At 37.3% G+C, this 20,443-nt stretch overlaps 1 long non-coding RNA gene across 2 annotated transcripts in view; it reads left to right on the top strand.

The window, feature by feature from the left end:
* Positions 1-20,443, top strand: part of LOC137468516 (uncharacterized) — a 111,662-nt gene that overhangs the window by 37,769 nt on the left and 53,450 nt on the right. The window contains exon 3 of one of the 2 annotated variants that reach the window (XR_010996019.1): positions 1,629-1,759. The exons of the other annotated variant lie outside the window; for it this stretch is intronic. This is a non-coding gene — a long non-coding RNA (uncharacterized lncRNA). Of the gene's footprint in view, positions 1-1,628; positions 1,760-20,443 lie in introns of those variants that run through there. 2 annotated transcript variants of the gene reach the window in all.

Genomic DNA, 20,443 nt, shown 5'->3' with positions numbered 1-20,443 from the left:
AAATTATACTTAAAATGGGAGACTTCCCTTTGGAACCCTGTCAGAGGCACACAGATTTGAGCCACTGCATTAATGGCTGAGATGACCTCCTGGGGTAGGAGGAAGCATCCCACAAAGTGGATGACCCTGAGAGGCTGAAGTGTCCTGCCCAGCACTGCCACCCAGCACTGCCCCAGGGAGATTTTCTCAGCTACCTCGGAGCCACCCAATCCAGGCGCCTGAAGATAAGAGATGATTTCCATTTTGTGGGGAAAACAAACAAACAACAATAAAAAGGCAACCAACATGAAGTTCAAAGACCTTTTATCCTGGAATGGCTGCACATTTTCAGACACTGACAGCTTCCTCTGAATCATATTGTACTACAGCCCCAGACAGAAGAGTGGATTAAATAATATTGACAATCAGTGCCTATTCAAATGCCCATTTTAACTTAAACAAATACTGCCAGTACCAAAGAACAATATTTAGGTAAGAAAAATCTCACCTGTCTCTATTGTTATATAATGTAATATAAGTGCATATACTTAACTAACTGAAATGGTTACATACCACCTTGCTTCTTATGACATTTATCACAAAAAGCTACTCAGGGCAGTCCAGTACTGTGTTAGGGAAATGAGAAGAGCACTTATTCCTTCACATTAGTTAACATGTCAAAAGCTTTTTATCTCAAAGATATTAAATGGTAAGAACAGTGTGTTTCAACTTCTAAATTGTCATACATCAAAGATTTTGGAGGACTTCTTTTTTAAATTGACAGTTGTCATTTAATATATTGTGTGATCCAAAGCATATTATTTCTGAATGTTACCAGGGAGATTTCATTGGCTTTTGTGACATTTCCAGTCATTGGTATAATTGGCTAACAGCTTTCTTAACTTAATATCTTTTAAGAAATAGTGTACCTGGTGGTCTGGGGTATCACATCTACTGTTTTCTCTTTTCTTTGTTGTCCAAAAATGTTACTGTAATGATAAAAAGTGACATTATTTTAAAAGATAAGAAACACCAAAATTATTTTCTGTCTGACCTTTATAGTTACCAGAACAAGCGGCTTCTGTTAGCAAAATAGTTCAAGCTTTTTATTACAAAGGATATTTGGCAGTATTCCATAAGAAAGAAAATACATGCAGTTCTTGTCAAGGGAAGTCATTAAGCCCTCTCTCCTTATGCCATGCTAACATTTTAACAAAAATAAAATCCTGGGTATTTTAAGATAGAGGAGGAAGTTGACTGTGAGAGGCAGGGATATTTCACATAACGCTCTTTATGAGTGTACTAATGCACTTTTATGTCTTTGACTGCACCACTTTGAAGCAAATATGGTGGGTTTACCCAAGAGTTCAAGGAGATTTTGGTGACCTCCATTTCCCAGCTGCACATTTATGCATTGAGAGTTTTCTTCTTCATTTGGGTCTGTTTTGCTATTAGAATGATGTTCCTTCTTTGGTGGTGGCTGGGACATAAGACAGATAAATGAGTCAATGGCTTAATGTGTCTAAATTGCTATATTTATGATTTATAAAATAATTATGGCTACTCGTCATTACTTCTGTTTTTCCCAGGTAAAGGCTTACAAATCAATTCTTAGCTCCACGCCATACCTCTCATTTTTGACTTTAAAGGTTACCACAGAATTTGAGAGGTGGAAGCGCTTGAGATTTCGAAGTCACATCCAGCACAGATCCTTTTAACCGCTGTTGTTGTTGTTCTGGTTCTTCAGCCCAAATAAGGATGATCTATGTCTTGCTTTCAGCTCACATGGCAAAGATATGACATTGTTGTCACTGATGCTTAAGAAAAGCTCTCTGAGTCACATTACAACGGCAACAAAAGTTAGAACAAAGCCTTCTTTCTTGTTGAGAGAGTTTGCTGGTTTACTGTTTTTTGCTCAGCTAGTGGTACTGAAGATAGCCTGCAAATTGGAAAAATATATTTTAGGTGCATGAAAGCAAAAATAGTTTTTGAAAACATAACATTCCTTTAGGAAAATAATTGGAGGTAGCTATAGTCATTAGCTCTGGAATATGTAATTCTTCCCACAATTCTTAATATTAATTGAATGATGTTGCATGGCACAGTATTAGAGAATATATGGGTTAAATATCTTCCTGCTTAAAGACAAGTGGTCTAAACCCTGAAAAAAATAAGTATATGCAAATGAACATAAAGGACTGACTATACTGACCATTTCTTTGTGTTTGGGGGATAGATTTCTGCATGGCATAATATTTCCACTTGCATTGGTTTCCTGGCATGAAAATGTTTATTGCACTCATTAGCTAAGAGGATGTCGGCACTGGTCCAATGAACACAGATCTGCCTTCTGATTTCAGCCATTAAATTGCAATGGGATTCATAGGCTTAACATTGTGGGTGTGAGAATAATAAAATGGAACTCCATCTTTAGCCCAGTTACCATGGATGCAGTTAAAGGTCATAGTGGCAGCTGCTAACTAGTTGCCTTTTTAGCTGTATTTCCCCTCCTGCTATGTGTTTTTGTGTACCTTAGTTTCTGCAGGTCTGCCTTAGAGCAATTCCCCTTCCTTAACTTGGCATATGGGGTGTCTTCCTCAACACAATTGGTGCATTCCCATAAATACGCTTGTTATGGGCATCCCTTTATTGAATTATTTGTGATTTAATGAAAAATGAATGCAAAGGACTTAGCAAAAAATCAGAAATGCAGCCTGCTTAGCACACTGAATTATTTCTATTTTCTGCACTCTGCTTCACATTCCCAGCTGGGGGTGGGGGGAAGGAAAGAAAAAGTTCTGCATATAGTGAATTCCCTTCTCCATTTAAACTCATAATGGGTTCAGGCACTGAGGCATTCACAATGTGGAACATCAACTACTACTTCTCCATTTGGCCCAAAGTCCTAGGAGTTAATTCCCTGTACTGCATGAAGTGTCAGAGTAATTACTGCTGATCAGCCCTATTTCTCAGCATTCTGTCCTGCTTTGAGAGGCACCCTGTTTATTGATACACCGCCACCTCATCACAGTGCTTTCATTCAGGCAAGCTGCTTAATCGAAAGGGCTTGGACAATGCAGGATTTTCAAAGAGAAGAAGTGGGAAAAAAATTAAAAGTAGCCAAGTAAAATAAAGTGAATGGTAAAGAAACCTGAAAGCTCTACAAAATACTTCCTTATGTCAACACTTCATTTCAATAGATTTTAAACTCTTATTCATTTCCAAAAGAAGGTACTGTGAGTCTTTTCTGAGGTGACTCAACTATGTGATCACATCTTTTGAAGATTTTTAAGAACACAGTGCTGGAAGCTCTCTTTAAGGAACATTTATCAGGTTTTGTTCTGTTTATATACAGGCGATGACTGTGTCAACCTTATGAACCACAATGCAAAGAAAATTTTTTTTTAAGTTTTTGCCTCTCTGTTTTAAAGATACACTTATACAACTTGTCATTTTCTGAAAATAAATTAAGTACAATTTGAGCCAAGTTATTTCAGTTCCACACAAGGGTGGCTTCTGGTTATCTTTGGCAGGATGCCACTTTATTCATTTTTATTTCAAACACAATGTGAATCCTAAATTTGAATATAGTGTAAAAGTAATGGCTATAAAGCCTACACTGTAACTTATTCATGCTCTTCCTCTCCATAAACTTCTGTGAACCTTAGAGGGTGGCAGAAAGTTATACTGAATTCATTTCAGCTTAAATATTATCATGCTTTGTGTGTTTGTTAGAGAGAAGATAAAGTTATTTGGGCTAGCATTTTCATTAGGACTTGGTGTTTTCCTTGATTAAGTTGCTTTTGGGCTCTTGTATATCTGGGGTTACCAAGATTGTAGAAATTTTCCAGCTAAGCCTATTCTGACTGGAGGAGTGAAATATATTGCACCACAGAAAAAGAAACAAACAGGTAATAGCAAGCATAAATCTAACCAAACCAGTTATCTAACTGTGTGCTGAGATTCTTTTAATGACATCACTCGCCTCTGTGGCATTGCTTCATTAAAAAGTAATTTTTCATAAATTGGTCAGCAGTGCTGAACAACAGAATAAGACTGCTACAACTATTCCAGTGTCCTGTTTTACTATTTCCTCCACTATAGTTTAAATCAGAGAATTTTGTCTTGTGCCTTGTTTACTGTTGATATTTTCTGGCTGATTGGATAGGAATGACATTTTGACAATTTACTGTAGCAGTAAGCACTGTAAAAACAAAAGGTGCTGATGAAAACTCAGAACCCATTATTATGTAAATTATGGCTGACTAACACAGATTCCATCTCCCAGTCACCATCATTGAGACCAGTTTTACTCAATGATAATAATTTTCATGATTGCAGTCTTCAGAGAGATCAGAAATATGCTCTAGCTGTTGCATTTATCTGCAGCGGGTACTTGACCCTTAATTAAATTCTGAAACTTTTTTATATAATAAGGTAAAATACAGCTGACATGTCTATTCAAACAAAGAGCATCAAACATAGATCTACCAAATAAGATAAAGGTATTTCAGACTTACCTTCTTGGAATGCTAGCAAACACGAAGACAAAAACTTCCTTTGAAAGAGAGCTTAAAGTTTAAAATTAAAAAAAAAAAAAAGGAAAGTATTCTGTTGGGCAATTTAAATGTTGCACTTCAGTGCTGTGTCTGCTAAATGTTGGGCTTGCTCTGCAGAATGGTCTTGAACTTTATATTAAAATATGCATGACAGGAAAAAACCAAATGAGCTTTGAGTATATAAATGATGTTTGCTCCCCTATATTATTGTATTAGTAAATTCAAAAAGATTATAGGGTAAAATAATGCTATTTAATGTCCATTACTAAGTTTCACAAGACGATAGTCTCCTAAATCTTGAAAACTGTTCTTTGTAAAACTATTCCTCCTAAAATCAACTTAGTAGTAACTCAAGGTTCTGTACTACTGAGCTACTGTTCTCCTGCTAACTGAAATAAAAATGATTAAACATTGCACAAGCAATTAATATGACATATGTTTTTATATATATGTTTAGAATATAAGACTGGGGGAAAGGAGTATACTGTGGAGAAAAAGGAATTGAGGATTTTCATTTAATATTTACATATTTTAAGACAGCCCTGTAAGCTTTTGGTATTTCTTTCCTCTCCCTCCTCCCCATTCCAGTTTTTCCTTCTCCTTCTCACTCTCCTCATCGGTTTTTCACATGAGAAAATGGCCATTTCAGGTAAGCAGCAACAGTCCAAGTAAGCAGTAACAGTCAAGCTAAAAAGGTAGGGTATTATAAAAATGAAGATTCAGTATTTCTTTAGATATAGCATTTTGCTAAACTGTCAGTTCATAGAGCCAATGAGCTAAGAAAAGTAATTACTTAAGTGGATTTCATGAAGAGTAGAAAGATGATTGTGCCACATTAAATAACAATTGTATCCTTAATGATGTGTTGGACTATAATACAAACATCCTTCTGCCATTATATGCACTACAATATACCTTTCTAATTACTCTGGTGGCTTCCTCTTCCTTTATTAAGATGCTATGCATTCAGAGACTATGTGAGAATTATATGAGCTTTTTTTTTAAATTACAGTGAATGCAGCTGCATGGTCATTGATAAATTGGTTATAAATTACTGACACATTATATATGAATGGAATAATTGTTTTTTCATTTTACTGTCTTCATAAAATATAATTTCTCTTAGATGAGATGCAATGAAATTCCAAAAAATTACTTTTCTGTGTTTTTTGGGCATTTCTAGATATGTAAGGAGCATAGTAACATAAGTCCAGATAATTAACAAGGCAGATTCAAGACAATATGTCAAACCTATGAAACAAAACTAGAATAGGGTAGATAATTTGGTATTATTAATTTCAATGATTTCTTGCTTACAGCCTGTGATCCCTTGGGCATCCTTGGGCTTCCTGTCAGTGGTCCCTGAAAAAGCTATTTTATCATCTGCAAGTTTAAATATATTTAAATAAAGGTATTCCTTTCCACTAAAAACATATTTAGATTGTCTCGAAATACAAAAGGGTTGAAAACTACTTCTCCATTTCATTGTTTATATTCTGATCACTTAGAGATGGAAACCCTACACTCTTTAGTACAGCCTTCCATAAATCAGTATGGTTTCTATGATTTCTACAGTTACTTTTGTGCACTGTCTGACCACTCATTAGACTTGATTTCCTAACATTTTGTCAGCACACAGAATACTTGGACCTGGTTAAATTTTACACACATTAATATCCCAAAGAAGGAAAAAAAATACATCTTTTATGTGGAACTTCTTCTAAATGTATAAAAGGACTGAAGAACTAGGAAAAAAACTCATAAAACTGGGCAATTCTGGATCATCTGTCAGAGTCTCACTTAACTCTTACACTAGAATTTTTTGTGCAAAACCAAACTTGAAAAAATAAGTGAACCAAATAAACCTTGAAAAATATACTTCTCTGTTGTCTCTTAGTATACATGCACTCCTTTAACTTATAAGTCATGCTATTCTGCTATCAATCAATGGCATTAATAATAAGAATTCTATGAACAATTCAAACTACTTTTATGCACACTTCATTGCAGCCCCAATTTAGGTAGTCAGTCGGGAATTTTATCAGTAAAATCGATACAATATTTTCGAAGTTCCTTACCACTGTTGGGTGACCTGAAGTTAGCTTAGAGGGAAGTGGATAATATCATGGTTTTGAAGATCACATTTAACCCCTTTGAAAAATAGCAATAATAGGAAAAATATGTCATAGCATGACCAAACTATTTTGTAGTTCTCATCAATATTATATTCCCTTTGTGAAAAACTAGGACATAATATACAGCTAGTTTCACATCTGACTGTTCATACATTGTCAAAATAAGAGACAATGTCCACAATTTGAAATAAAATCCATGTATAAAATTCATCCGCAATTAACATAATCCATATCCTACTAGCAGCTCAGCAAGTATATTTCCTCTTTAGTCACAAATTCTACGGGTACAGTAAGAGCTCTGTGCTTGGATCGTGTGCTAGGCAGAATTATGGGATCTTTATAAACTCCCTGCTGCACTGCTTGGTTAGCTAAATTCAAGATTAGTAAATGGTCCTTGGAAAGGAAGCAGAGTAGTTCCCCTGTTGCTGCATTTGAAACATATATACATAGCCATATATTCTTCTGAAATCAGCCATATTCTGCCCAAGGGGAAAAAAAACAAAATTGTGTGGCCTGGTAAAACTGCAAGTCAGTGAAATTTTTTACTGTGGTGAGCAAGTAGTAACTGAGAATAACGTGTCATTTTTATCTGTACTCATTATCACCTGCAAAGTATCCATTACTCAGTACTACTCAGAATTGGGCCCTCTGTGAGGTGACAGATTCTGCTGCTCTGTTTTCTGGAAGAGAAAGGTGGAACAATCTTCTTCTTTGTTCTGAAGTTTAGCACTTACCTACTTGGACTTGTTCAAATCCAAGCACATTGTTTCTTGAAAAAAATGAAATAAATTATTGAAAATGTGTTGCTTATGGCATTTTCCACTGCTGTTAAGAAACAAGTACTGCTGAAAAAGGACGCAAAATGTGAAACTGGACGAGATAGCTGCATATAATGATTCAGGCACACTTTATAAATTATAATTGTCACATATATCACAGATCTTTCTGACTGCCAGAGAAGATGGTGAGTCAGTCTCTCTTTATGTTACTAAAAATTATAATTTCTCAGCTTTCACTTTCTGCTGGGTTAAAGCATCATTTTTGGTTTTCAAGTGCTTGCTTTAGGTTATCTCCAGATCACATGAAATAGGCTAAAGATAAAACTCACCTTGTCTACTTCCAAATATTCCAGCCTCAGAACAGCATGAATTAGACTGACATAGAGAAACAATTTCCTGGAACTTATCCATTAACTGCTGCTTACTAAAAAAACAGATTGCCCACTGTGGTGATAGCAGTGAAGGATGCAGGTAGGGATATAGCTCCTACTAGCTCAGCACTTGCCTTCTTGAGGACCATAGTCATTTCTGCTTATTTTCATCATTTCAGAATGATGAAAGGGTCAGACCTGTTGGGAGCCAGTGCTGGTTTTGCAACAATCTAGAGTATATTTGTGTCTTTTGCTGATAGCTAAAATTTCTGTATGACTCTGATCATGAGAGTTAGCCTTGATAGCCAAGAATCAGAATGCCGCATTGGAAATTATGTAAAAATTATTTTTTCTGTTCAACTTTCTGATCAAACACTTGGAAACATCACCAGTTTGTCTTGGCAACAGCTCTGCCACATGGAAAAGTCACTTTATCAACATTATAGAGAAAGGCAGTCAAGCTTACCTAAGATCATAAGGCAAGCTGCTGTGGAGGAAAGAGAAGTGCCTGTGTTTGAAATCTGTATCTGAAGCACAAGTCCATTCTTTTCCTTCTGAAAGGGAGAATACTAGGATAGTCTGTAAGAGTCTGGGATGGATTTATCTTTGCAAAATTCACTGTTTAAGTGCACTGGCTGCTTAGGCAGTACAGAACATCTACCATGGTATGCAGCACTGCCTCCTCACATAAATGGGTGGAGAGCTGCAGCCTTACATATTCCAGCAGTGCATGAACTTTAGAAAATAATGGAAGTATGAAACTGGACTTGTAGGGAGACTTTTCACCTTGATTTTATCCAAATGTCAGGAAGTGGATTCTTTTGGCCCTCTGAAGGGTGTTGTTGCCTCTTTCATGCCTTTGCCTGATCCTTAGCACAGGTCCTGAAGGTGCTGCAGAGGTTTTGCATTCCACTTTCAAGTGAGTTGGACTTATGAACTGGAACTAAGATCAGAACTGGCAGCTCATGCCAAATTGAAGTTTTATTTATTTGATCATTTCATTGCAAGGTAGACACCGTGTCTGTGGTTTATATCTTTAAAATCAAATAAACTATTTATATATAGTGAAGAACTGTAAAACACATAGACCTTATTCACTAATATTTTTATGGTTTCTTTACACTTGACAAGTAAAGAATTTGTGAAAGTGTTTTTTGTATCCAAATCCCACAGATTTCTTGGGGTATTTTTATAATTAAGAAAGGGTACAATCTAGATTAGTAACAAAATTTAACTCCTGTTTTTCCTTGACATGCAGCATGAAACCCTCTGAGTGAATTTCTAATACATATTTTTTATGGGATAAATTTGATGAAAACTTAAAATACCATCAACTTTTATCTATTTAACATTTTCATGTTATTAAATGAGAATACCTCATGTGAATTTCAGGTCAGAGTGGAAACATAAATTAGCTACTGTTTTCCTTCCCATCCTGATAATATTGTTTTGTTTACATCACCATGGAAAGCTTTATGCAAATTTTCTTGCCACACCATATCCATTATATCTTAAAGAGAAAACAGTCTAATAAAAATTCTCAAAACAGCTATTACTTGTAGGAAAGGAAACTAAAGGTCTGCAGTCTTTCAAAGTGTCATTGCTACTAACTGGAGCTTCATAGAGGAAGAATTCAGAGTTGTTCTTTCAAAGAGACAAATTGCAGCATGCTCCAGATGAAGACAGCAAAGCATGGAGAGGCTGCAGTTTGCATGCTGGGTCTCATGTGATATTTTGGTCCTTTGAACATGGGGCTCCTGGATGTTTTTGCCACTCATGTTGACAGTTTGTCAGGTCACTCCTGCACACATCTTTACAGCTGCAGCTCCTGCTGCATATGTTGCAGGACATGTGGAAAGCCATTAGTTGTTTCTATCTGCATTACTGTCATTCTAAAGTACAATCTTGCCATGCACTTTGCACTACAAGGGCTAGGAAACCAGTATCTTTTATAGTAATGACTTCCAGTTTACAGCCTTCATTTGTTATATTTCCTCAATAGCTGTTGTGTTGAGATTAACTGCATAAATGGTCTGCAGCTGGCTGTTATGAATTAAGGGAGTTTAATCAAAGTATTTCTAATGTACAGCATAATGATAATACATGGGGGAAGTACTATTTAAGAGATAATGATGGCTTCAGAAGATCACTGTTGTAATGTTTAGTGCATATGCCTTCAGCATTGAATTTGTTGTTGTTCTGAATATGCTTAATGGATCAGTGAAAAGCTGCCTAATGTGGGATTGTTTGATGGGGCTGACAGAGCTGGAATTAGCCCATTGCTGTTTACTGCATACAGCCATTAAGATTAATTGCTGCCAGATAATTTTGACTGTTTTTATCTTCGGGAAAAAGTGTCACTAATGGGTTTATAAATTGGTTCACTATTACTAATAGTAAGGCCAGTGTAACAGGAGAGGATGTGAGCAGCTAATTCTAAAGATAAAGGTAAAAAGTATAAAGTACTATATGACTTGCTAGTTTTAAGGGATAATGTTATCTAATAACAGACAGACTGATATATGATGCTCATTAATGCTATTTCCCGGGCTTTGGGTTGAACCTAATAGATGCTAATAAAGTCTTATTTGATGTACCATTAAAAAGCTCAATCTGTTTTCTGCATTAATGCACAATGTTGTTTATCACATTTGCAGTGACTAAAACCCAAACCCTCAATCTGTTACATAACTAAATGGTATCAGGCTAGTTATACCTGTTTTTGTCTTTGTTTAGAGACATAGAAAACATTATAGGGCAAACACATTTCTGAATATGCTATATGCAATTCATATCACTTGACAGCTTCCTGTCAACAATAACACTTCAGGTTTCATTTTAATGTATCCTCTTTTACATACATTGTCACAGGTAAATTCAGCAAAGCACGCCCCCCGAGAGATAAATTAATTGGTTTGCAAATGTTTGAAAACAATGTTGGGATGTGGGCAAAATATTATCCAAGTAGGATGAGCCCACATTAGAGGCTAATATTCTGGTATAGCACATATACAGGAAATGCAGTGCCTCTAATTTGCTGTGTATTAAAGTGAAAGTTCTTTGTGCACTAAGTCTCAAATATATCCCTTGTATCTAAGGGCACTGACAAGGGAGTGTGAAGAACATGCACTAAATAGAGAGAAACACAGACAAGGAATGCTTAATGAAGAGGGGAAAACCAATAACTCATGAGTAGTGAAGTTGTCTTTTCAAGTAGAGATAGTGTAAATTATGAAGTGATTCCCTTCTCAAGTTGAAAGAGCATTTATATTTTTCATGACGAGTTTTTATTTTGTGTTTGAGAACATCTTCATTTTTTGAGAGACTCTAGATAGAAAAACAATTCTTGTCTGAAAAAAAAGGAAATTGCAAACAATACCAGAAAAAGCTCTTCACATTATTTTTCCCCTCCACAATGTTAACACATAAAGACTTTTAAGAAGTTAAGAGGAAAAAATTGTAGGATGGTAAGATCATTTCTGCTGTATTTGCTTGTATTGGTTTCCACAGAAGTATTCCAAATGGCTTCTTTGCCATTAAGGACATGAGCTCTTTATTCTACTTTAGACCATTTCCCCATGCATCCACTTTTAACTTTCATCCCTTTTGCAGTCTTTATGCCATCTGCCTGTGTATCTAATGTTCTATATTTATGCATTGGGACTTTATATTATGTAGGGAACTGGCTACAATCTAAATATTCTTCCTTTCAATTATGTATCTGGATATTGCACAATACTGCCTGGACAAATCCATTCAGGCTTTTCCATGATGTCCAGATCCTGATTTCTTTCTTTCTCATATCCACCACTATTGCCTGCATTATCCATATTCAATAAATCACCTTCCAGTTAAACTTTTGTTTGTGTACAGTTCTAGCACTGCTTTGACTTAAATAAATTTAAAATCAGTTTAATTAATTCAGTAAAAACTCTATGCAAACATATTAATGTTGGGTTACAGGCAGCCTATTTTGGTTTACTTTGAATGCAGTATAAGTTAAACCAAGGTCCAGCAGCCTTATATTGATTTAAAAGAGCTGGCACTACCTACTTCAGTGTTTCAACTACACTGATTTTAAATCCTATTCTTAGTTAAACCAATGAAATTCTCACATTGAAAGTTCCAAGTTTTGTTCCCAAAAAGTGTTGCACACATTTCCATGCAGGGCCCTGCATAGATGGCCATTAGCCTTTCCTTTCTATTGCTAATGATTCTTAATAACATCTTAAGGTAAACATTGATTAGGTTGTTAACCAAGCTGTGGCAGGCAATTTAGGATGATAGCTCACATGAAAATTATTCCAAAATAAGATAAAGTGTTGTGTGTAGCTACACTGGAACAATTCCAGGTAAAAAACACTCTGAAGGAGATTTGAGTGTTCTTGTGCCAGTTTGGACCAAACAGGGCATCCTTGACTGCCTGAAGAGGGAGTGGATCCCCTGGGTTAGATAAGCCAGACATCTTGAGCAGCCTAGAACCTCACAAGAAACGTGTTTGGTGACCTGAATCCTTTGTATTCTCCTTTTAAGTGGTATCATTCCAAAACAAATTGTCAGGCAAATTTTAACCTGGGAAGGGAGGGAGGGAAGGAGAGGGAGCGAGGGAGCGAGGGAAGGAAGGAAGGAAGGAAGGAAGGAAGGAAGGAAGGAAGGAAGGAAGGAAGGAAGGAAGGAAGGAAGGAAGGAAGGAAGGAAGGAAGGAAGGAAGGAAGGAAGGAAGGAAGGAAGGAAGGAAGGAAGGAAGGAAGGAAGGAAGGAAGGAAGGAAGGAAGGAAGGAAGGAAGGAAGGAAGGAAGGAAGGAAGGAAGGAAGGAAGGAAGGAAGGAAGGAAGGAAGGAAGGAAGGAAGGAAGGAAGGAAGGAAGGAAGGAAGGAAGGAAGGAAGGAAGGAAGGAAGGAAGGAAGGAAGGAAGGAAGGAAGGAAGGAAGGATATTTTAGGTGAAATTGAAAAACAGGCAAGTTAGACACATCACACAATGGGATCCTATTTCAATAATCAGAATCCTCCCAGTCCTTTACCTTGCAGGTGCATCTGTTTTGGGTCATGCTGTACATGATATGGCTTGCTTCCTAATCTTCTATTTGTTACAAAGCTGCTCTGATTATGGATTTGCAGAAACAGCATATTAATCCCGAACTTTCTTTTCCAACCAAGCACAGATTTTGGACTGCTTAACCTAAAAACAGCAGTCACTGATGTTACCCAGGTGTTTCTAAACTAAAATCAGTTGGGTAAAACAAAATTACATTTTGCAGAATGCTGGGCCTGATCTTCACTGCAGTAAAGACAATCTGATGTGGTATAGGCTTCACTAAGCACACACAGTAGCACCAGTGCCAAAGTTCAGCAATCAAGAGGAAAACTACATGTTTACATTGTAGTGCAGTATAATTGCAACTTGAATAGGGTTTTTTTTTATGAAAAACATAGCAAATCTTTTAATAAGAAGGGCTATCAAAAGGACATGTGATTTTCATGAACTTCCTGAGCATTCAGCTTTTTGTGGCTCTGCATTAGGTTCATGCAGCAAGATTCTGGTACTTGAGGGAGTTATAGGGATGGCTCCTTTGAGGTGCTTCCAGAAGCTTCCCCCGTGTCTGAGAGAGTGTATTCCATCTGTCTACAAGATGGACCTACCACTTGCCAAGGCCAAGCCAATCAGCAGTGGTTCTGTGATAAGATATTTAAGAAGAAAAATGTTGTTTTGCAGGGGGAATTGCAGCCAGAGAAGAGTGTAGTGAGAATATGTGAAAGACAAAATTTTGCATATGCCAAGATCAGTGCAGAAGGAGGGGGAGGAGGTGCACCAGGTACTGGGGCAGAGATGTCCCTGCAGCCCATGTTGAAGATCATGGTGAGGCAGCTGTTCCCATGCAGTTCTTGGAGGCCCATGCGGGGGCAGAGATCCACCTGGAAGCCATGGAGGAGAGCCATACTGCAGGTGGATGGTTGTGACCCCATGGAAAGCCCACACCAGAGCAGGATCCTGGTGGGGACCTGTGGACCTGTGGAGAGAGGAGCCCATGATTTCCTGGTAGCACTTGTGACTCCATGGGGAACTCACACTGAAGCAGTCTGTTCCTAAAGGACTGCACCCCATGGAAAGGGACCTACACTGGAGTAGTTAATGAGGAACTATCTCATGTGGAAAGGATCCCATGCTGGAGCAGGGATAAGACTCCTTTCCATGAGGAGGAAGCAATGACAGAAACAACATTAATTGACCAAACCCCTATTTCCCATCTCCCTGGACAGCTGTAGGGTAAGAGGAGGTAGAGAATTGGGAATAAAGTTAAGCCTGGGGAGGAGGAAGGAGTGTCAGGAAGATGTTTTAAATATTTGTTTTACTTATTATCCTACTCTAATTTTAATTGATGATCAATGGAGTTTATTTCCCCAAGTCAAATCTGTTTTGCCCCTGACAGTAACCAGTGAGTGATCTCTCCCCATCCTTATCTCAACTCATGAGCCTTTTCGTATATTTTCTCTCCCTGTCCAGTTGAGGAGAGGAGTTATAGAGCACCTGGAGTGGTGGCCACCTGGCATCCAGCCCAGATCAAGCCACCAAGGGCTCTAAGTGAGAGATATCTGTCTTGCAGGAGCAATGTAGGTTTCCACCTCACATTCCTGGATGATTGCTGAGTTTCAGCATAGTCCAGGTCAGCTACTCGAAAACCCTAAATGAATGTACCAGCCAGTTATGAATTTAGTCTAAACAGTACTCTTTTCCTCCATATATGGTCTCTGAAGTATGAAGTCAGAACAGCAGAGCTTTCTAAACTTCCTCCTTCCCCTAACACTCTGTAATTCCAAATACTTGCCTAAAGCAAGCTCTTTTTCAATGACTCCTGGAGCAAAAAATAGTATTGCAGAGCATAGCCATATCTACACAGGTCTTGGAATTGTTCATTTTCCTGCTCCTTTCCCACCACGTCCCACACCAGTGACACATGAAATTAATGGAACAAGGAGCATTGCTCAATATAAGGCCTGCTTTATGCTCCAGGAAGAAGACCTGCACTATGCTCCAGGAAGAAGGATGAGAAGGGCATGGTGGACACTGAGAGATGCCTTCAGAAAAGCAGGCTTTGTCAATGCCCAGTTCAAAGCAGAAACTTCACTATGGTGTTTTACAAGACTGTCTCACCCTTTCTATGGATTAGTCAGGAAGCTTTAGGAAATTAACCTTCTACCTCAAGCACTTCATTTAAGGATCTAAATTTAAACACTGGGAAGTGTCTTATAATTTTTTTATTTTTCAGGAAGACTTTTGGTTTGTTTTTCTTCTTTTATGATGACATTCACCTCTTTGCAGCATCCCAGTTCAGGACAGATTACCCTTCTAGTTTTCTGCAAACTCTGATTCAAAGACCATGTTACAAAATGGAGCAAGCCCCAAATAAATCACAGAACCACAGAACTGGAAGGGACCTTCCAACCATCTAATTCCAACACCCTTGCCATGGGCAGGAACACTTCCAGGTTTATCTATCCCTGTCTTGGAAAATACCTGAACCTAGAGGGATGCATGGTGTTTAGTTTGACACCTTGGGCAAACATGAATTTATCACACAGCCCTGTCTCTCACTTGAAACTCATCAACAACTGTGATCCTGAAAAGAAAATCCTATGGGAAATTTGTAGTTTAGTTGAGGGGGAAAAAAAATCAAGTTGAGACTCCAAAAATTATAAAGTGTTACATTAATTGCTCCTTTTCACTTTCCACCTTCTTGATTTAAGCTTTTACAGCTCATATTTTTGAACTTTCCTCTGTAGTCAATACCATTAGGAATGTTTTTCTTTTTCTTTAATAAAAACAGCGATTATCAGGTAATAACAAGATTTTTGAAGCTAAGACACTAAGAATACTGATTGTTGCAAAATGCATGATTAAATTACAAGTCTTGGCAACCTCATGAAGAGTCTTTCCTTTCAAGACCAGTTTTCTCATATTTCTGAAGTAATTTCTCAAATAAAACTGCTTTTTCTCTTTTTTTTTATTTGTGTTTTTTATGTACACACACACTTGTGCTGCTTTTTTCAACTAACTATGAATTTGCAGTAGTAGATTGCCAAACCTTCTCCCTAAATTCACACTTGAAAATGATGTGCTGAAATTTTCAAATTGACATAATTAAGAACATTATGAACAAATGCAGATACTTAATACAGCACATGAAATAGGTTAGACTTTTTTTCTTTTATTCAAGTCATGGTTATAATATCCTGAAATTAAACTATTTAACATGGAAGATTCTTTCAGCTTCAGACAGTTTCAGGCCAATTCTTCCCTACTGCAGCTATTACATCCAAAAAATTACATAACTTGCTTTTTTTCTGCAAATCGCTGAAGCCCAACTGGCTCTCCATTATTAACATCAGAGCTGTCAGCATCTCAGGGAGGCAAAAGCAGAAAGCAAAGCACTCCTAGCAGCAGCAACAAAATCATGCTTGCACTTAGAGAAATCTTCTCTCAATCCTCTTTACACCAAGTAGAGAACTGCTTAAAGTACAGTATGCTAAAGGTGGGATTCATTTCACCTTCACTATCTATAAGTTAGAAGTGTCTGTTAGATGTCAGTAAGTTAAAGGCAGCTGGACTCCATCTCTAAACATGGAGAGAAATAGGCACATGATGAAGGGTGATTCACCCCATCCATAGACAGGCATCAAAGAGAGGTGGAAGGAACCACCCTTTGGAGATATCTTTCTCTCTCTCTCTCTCTCCTCTCTCTCTCTCTCTCTCTCTCCAGTGACTACAAAGGAAGACTCTGGTGAGTGGCTTAAACTTGACAGCTAAAGTTAAGGGAGATGAAATCTAATCCTAGGCATAAGTAACACAGGAGGGGCCTTACTCTCCTGTACTGAAGACAATGTTATTAATGATAGTTATTGGAAACATTCTGCATTAAAAATGCACAACTTGCATCATGGTTGTTAGCTAACATGAATTAATGTGACTATGCATATAACCACACTGATATGTGTGTCAGAGCCTCTGTAAAAAAAAGTAGGAAGGGCAAGTTTAGAAAAGGACATGGCTTCAAAACCACATTACATTCAACTGGGACCCTGACCAGCTTCTGAATGCCCCTTTTTCTCTCAGAGATAACTTTTACAAGTGTCTTACAGTAACGACAAACCTGCTCATCTTTTTTGCCCTCTAAGTGCCATTTGCCTTGTATTTGCGGGAAGTGGAACTGTATTAAAATAAAACTAAGTCAGAACATATATTTTTTCCATGATTTGCATTAACTTTACAGCCCATTATTGTAGTTTAAAATCTGAAAATAGGCAGAAAATATCCTCTCCTATGAACTGTAGGCAGTAGTCTGTGTGGCATCGACTGATTGTCTTTCACATTGCTTCAGACTAATCCTGTCTAGAGCAGGTGTGGCCTGTGAAGTAATAGCTCTTGACCCTGGCTCTCCTCTAGACTCCATACAATGTCTTCATGACCCTAAAGCTTCTCTTTATTTCAGTTCAAAGAGTCTGACATCAGAGAAGGTTGTGCTGGAGCCAACAAGACTGGTGACTCTTATACCATGGAAGTGACCACACATGTGGCAGGCCATAGAGTTAGGCATGATAACATTGTCTGATGGTACAAAGTCTGCTGAAAAAATGTCTGAAAACAGGGAATAATGGGAAAATCAGCGTGATAGAGGATCAAAATTCCTATGTGTGAATGGGTTCCTGCCATTCTTAATACAGCAGCATAGGCAAACTCTGATGGACTCTATATGGACATGGCTTCATCCATTTTAATGAAGAAACACAAATTTTACCTTTTGTCTTCACAGCCTCTAGCAGAGAGATCAAAAGAATTCAAGAGACCTCTGCAGCCTGAATATCTCTGTCTTTATTAATAATTTCTCGAAGACAAAAGTGAATAGACATAATTTTGTGTCTGCACCCAAGAGTTTAAGGATTTATCAAATCAAGATTGCCATCACCCTCTCTTCAGTTTTACTGTAGATATCTATATAGGTAAGCTTTCACCCCAAAAAGTTTCCTCTGATTTATATCAATGCAAGTAGAGAATGAAAGCTTTTGCACTTAGTTTCAAAACACTTTGTTGGAAGGTGTAATTCATGTGTATCTGAGTATTTCATCATTACTTAGATGCTTTGTCAGCATCACCTTTTAAATCTAGGTACTTTTAGTATTCTTAGTGTAGCACATGCATGAGAAAATACTGTAGCTGTGAAAGTCCAGATTGTGAAATCTACTAGGCTAGAAGGTACTGTCATTTTTATGTGCCCTATATTTTATTCAACCATAGCTCAAATAAACGCAGATTTTAAAAAAATATTTATCTTTAGGTGTTGCCTTGCATTCTGGTTTTCACTGTTTGGCATTTGAGAGTCAGGTCATCTGGAAAAAAACTCATATGCTATGTACCCTCAGTAAGCAGAAAAAAAAATTCAAAATATTGCAATTAGATGGGGTTTATCTTATTGTTTTTAAAAATATCCATTTGGTTTTCATGGTAGTCTCAACCCCTGGATAAGTAAAATTAAAATCAGAATCTTGTATTTTTAATTCATCCATCTAGACAGGAAGATTTATAAAACACCATTTACTTGGTGAATCTTTCACTCTAAGTTATCTAATGGTTTTCTAAAATTAGATTCCACTTTCAAAAAATCAAAACTGTTGGAGTAATTAACATAGCACCTATTTAGGGATATGGTTAGATACACAAACATCTGGGAAAAATACTGAAAGACAAAGTTCCATCAGCTTTGAATGTGTTTAAAGCAACACATTAGAAGCCCTCATAAGGTTTCATTTATAGGAAGAAGCAAATTGGTTGAAACCTTGATTCCACTGAAACCAATGAGATTTCACCCTTTATCTTTTGCTAGTCAGACACATTCCTAGTGACCATGACCACAAGAAAGATTCTTGCACAAGGATAGATAAATGGTAGACTCTGTGTCTTGAAATAGTAGGTTTATGTTCTGTGCTTCACTATTTCTTGTAGTCAGTGCACACTATGTGCTCCAGCCTGAAAGCTTCTAATAGTTGATAGAAGATAAAAATAAATATTACTATTTACAGATCCAAAAAATTTTAAGAGGAGGAGGGAAAAATATTTTGACTGTTTCATAAAACAAGTGTGAAAAGTGGTCAGTGAATAATTTTAAACTGTCAGTATTAAATTTGTATTACTGCAGTTAAATCCTAGCTAGAATTGGAAAGTAAATTCAGTAAAAAATAAAGGAAAGAATATTGTAAGCATTCTGCAAACTCAGTCTCTAAGTCTCCAATATTAGGGTGTGGGACCCTAAAAGTTCATGCCTTCTATAATATACAGTCAAGTATGTTCTAGTATCTCTTTATATTTAGTGATTTTAATGTGGCTACTACTTTCTTTCAATCTCTTCATTTTATGGGGGTTAAAAGTCCACAATATATTCCAGGATTTATCTGACCCTTGAGAGTCCAATGTGTGAAAACTGAAGGCAGTGACTAACCTTTGCCCAAAAGCAAGAGCCAGGATGCCAAAGAACATAAAACAACCACAAAACATAGAGACGGACAAGATTTAGGGATGGGAGAGAGAAAAAGAAGAAAATAATTCCACAGTGAGGCAAACAGGCACAGAGTGACACTCATTCATATGCTTTTCTTTTGAGATGGACTGGCTAGTTCTAACACCTCCCTACCACCACCTCGCAAATATCTACTATTTCCAAAATCCTTCTCAGGAGCAGGTGGCCCAGGAAAAAATCCTCTCAGAGACCCTTCAACCTTTCCAAAATGAACAATCAAGTTCCAGTCTCACTTCTTTCACTGTTATATTTACTACCACAAAAATACGCATGAGCAGCAGAAACAACCTTAAGGCAATGATGTATGGAACAGTTGACTTCTGTGGTTTGCAAGAGCGGTAATTCTAAACCTTTTCCCTATGTAAACTGATTTCTGGTTTTGAAATGTAGTCGTTGGCTTCCCAGCTGCTGATAGCTATAGAGCTGCCTAAAGCGAAGCCAGCTTCTCTGCTGAGCAGGCAGTATGGTTTCTTGCCATAATGGAAACTACTTGAAAAGCAGCCTGTTGACTGTATAAAGGATGGATGTGCATGACTTTTGTTCAGAGCCAATGTTTTTCCTGCCATCCTCTCCAAAGAGACCTTAAACCTGTAAACCAGTGGTTTCATAGACAAATTTAAGACTCAGTCATAATCAAATAGGCTCAGCACAGCATGTTATTGCACATCAACAAGGCTGCGGTAACTGTCCACTACAAATACAAGATAATGTGACATACGTTAGCCCACAGTGAAAAGGGGCTAACCTAAGCCAAATTACTCTCAGTGTGCCATGGGCTAAGAGCATTTGCACAGGCATTTATTGAGACAGTTAACCAGAGTAATTTGATCATATGTCTGATTTCAAAGACAAAATAGACTCTAAATTGCTAGTGTGGTATATGGGAGATATAGCCATGACATTCTGTTGCACTATCATCTGACCTAACAAGAATGTAAAAGATACACTCCCTTCTTGGCATTATTTTAACACAGCATTTTACCAGCCTGAATTATGAACACAGAGGGGAAAAAAAAGTGTTACATTTAAATATATAAAAATGCAGTTTATTCCTA

The sequence above is a fragment of the Anomalospiza imberbis genome, chromosome 2, assembly GCF_031753505.1.
Source record: "Anomalospiza imberbis isolate Cuckoo-Finch-1a 21T00152 chromosome 2, ASM3175350v1, whole genome shotgun sequence".
Taxonomy (NCBI): Eukaryota; Metazoa; Chordata; class Aves; order Passeriformes; family Viduidae; genus Anomalospiza; species Anomalospiza imberbis.
The sequence above is the reverse complement of the archived record's forward strand: the minus strand, read 5'-3'. Positions and strand labels throughout refer to the sequence as shown.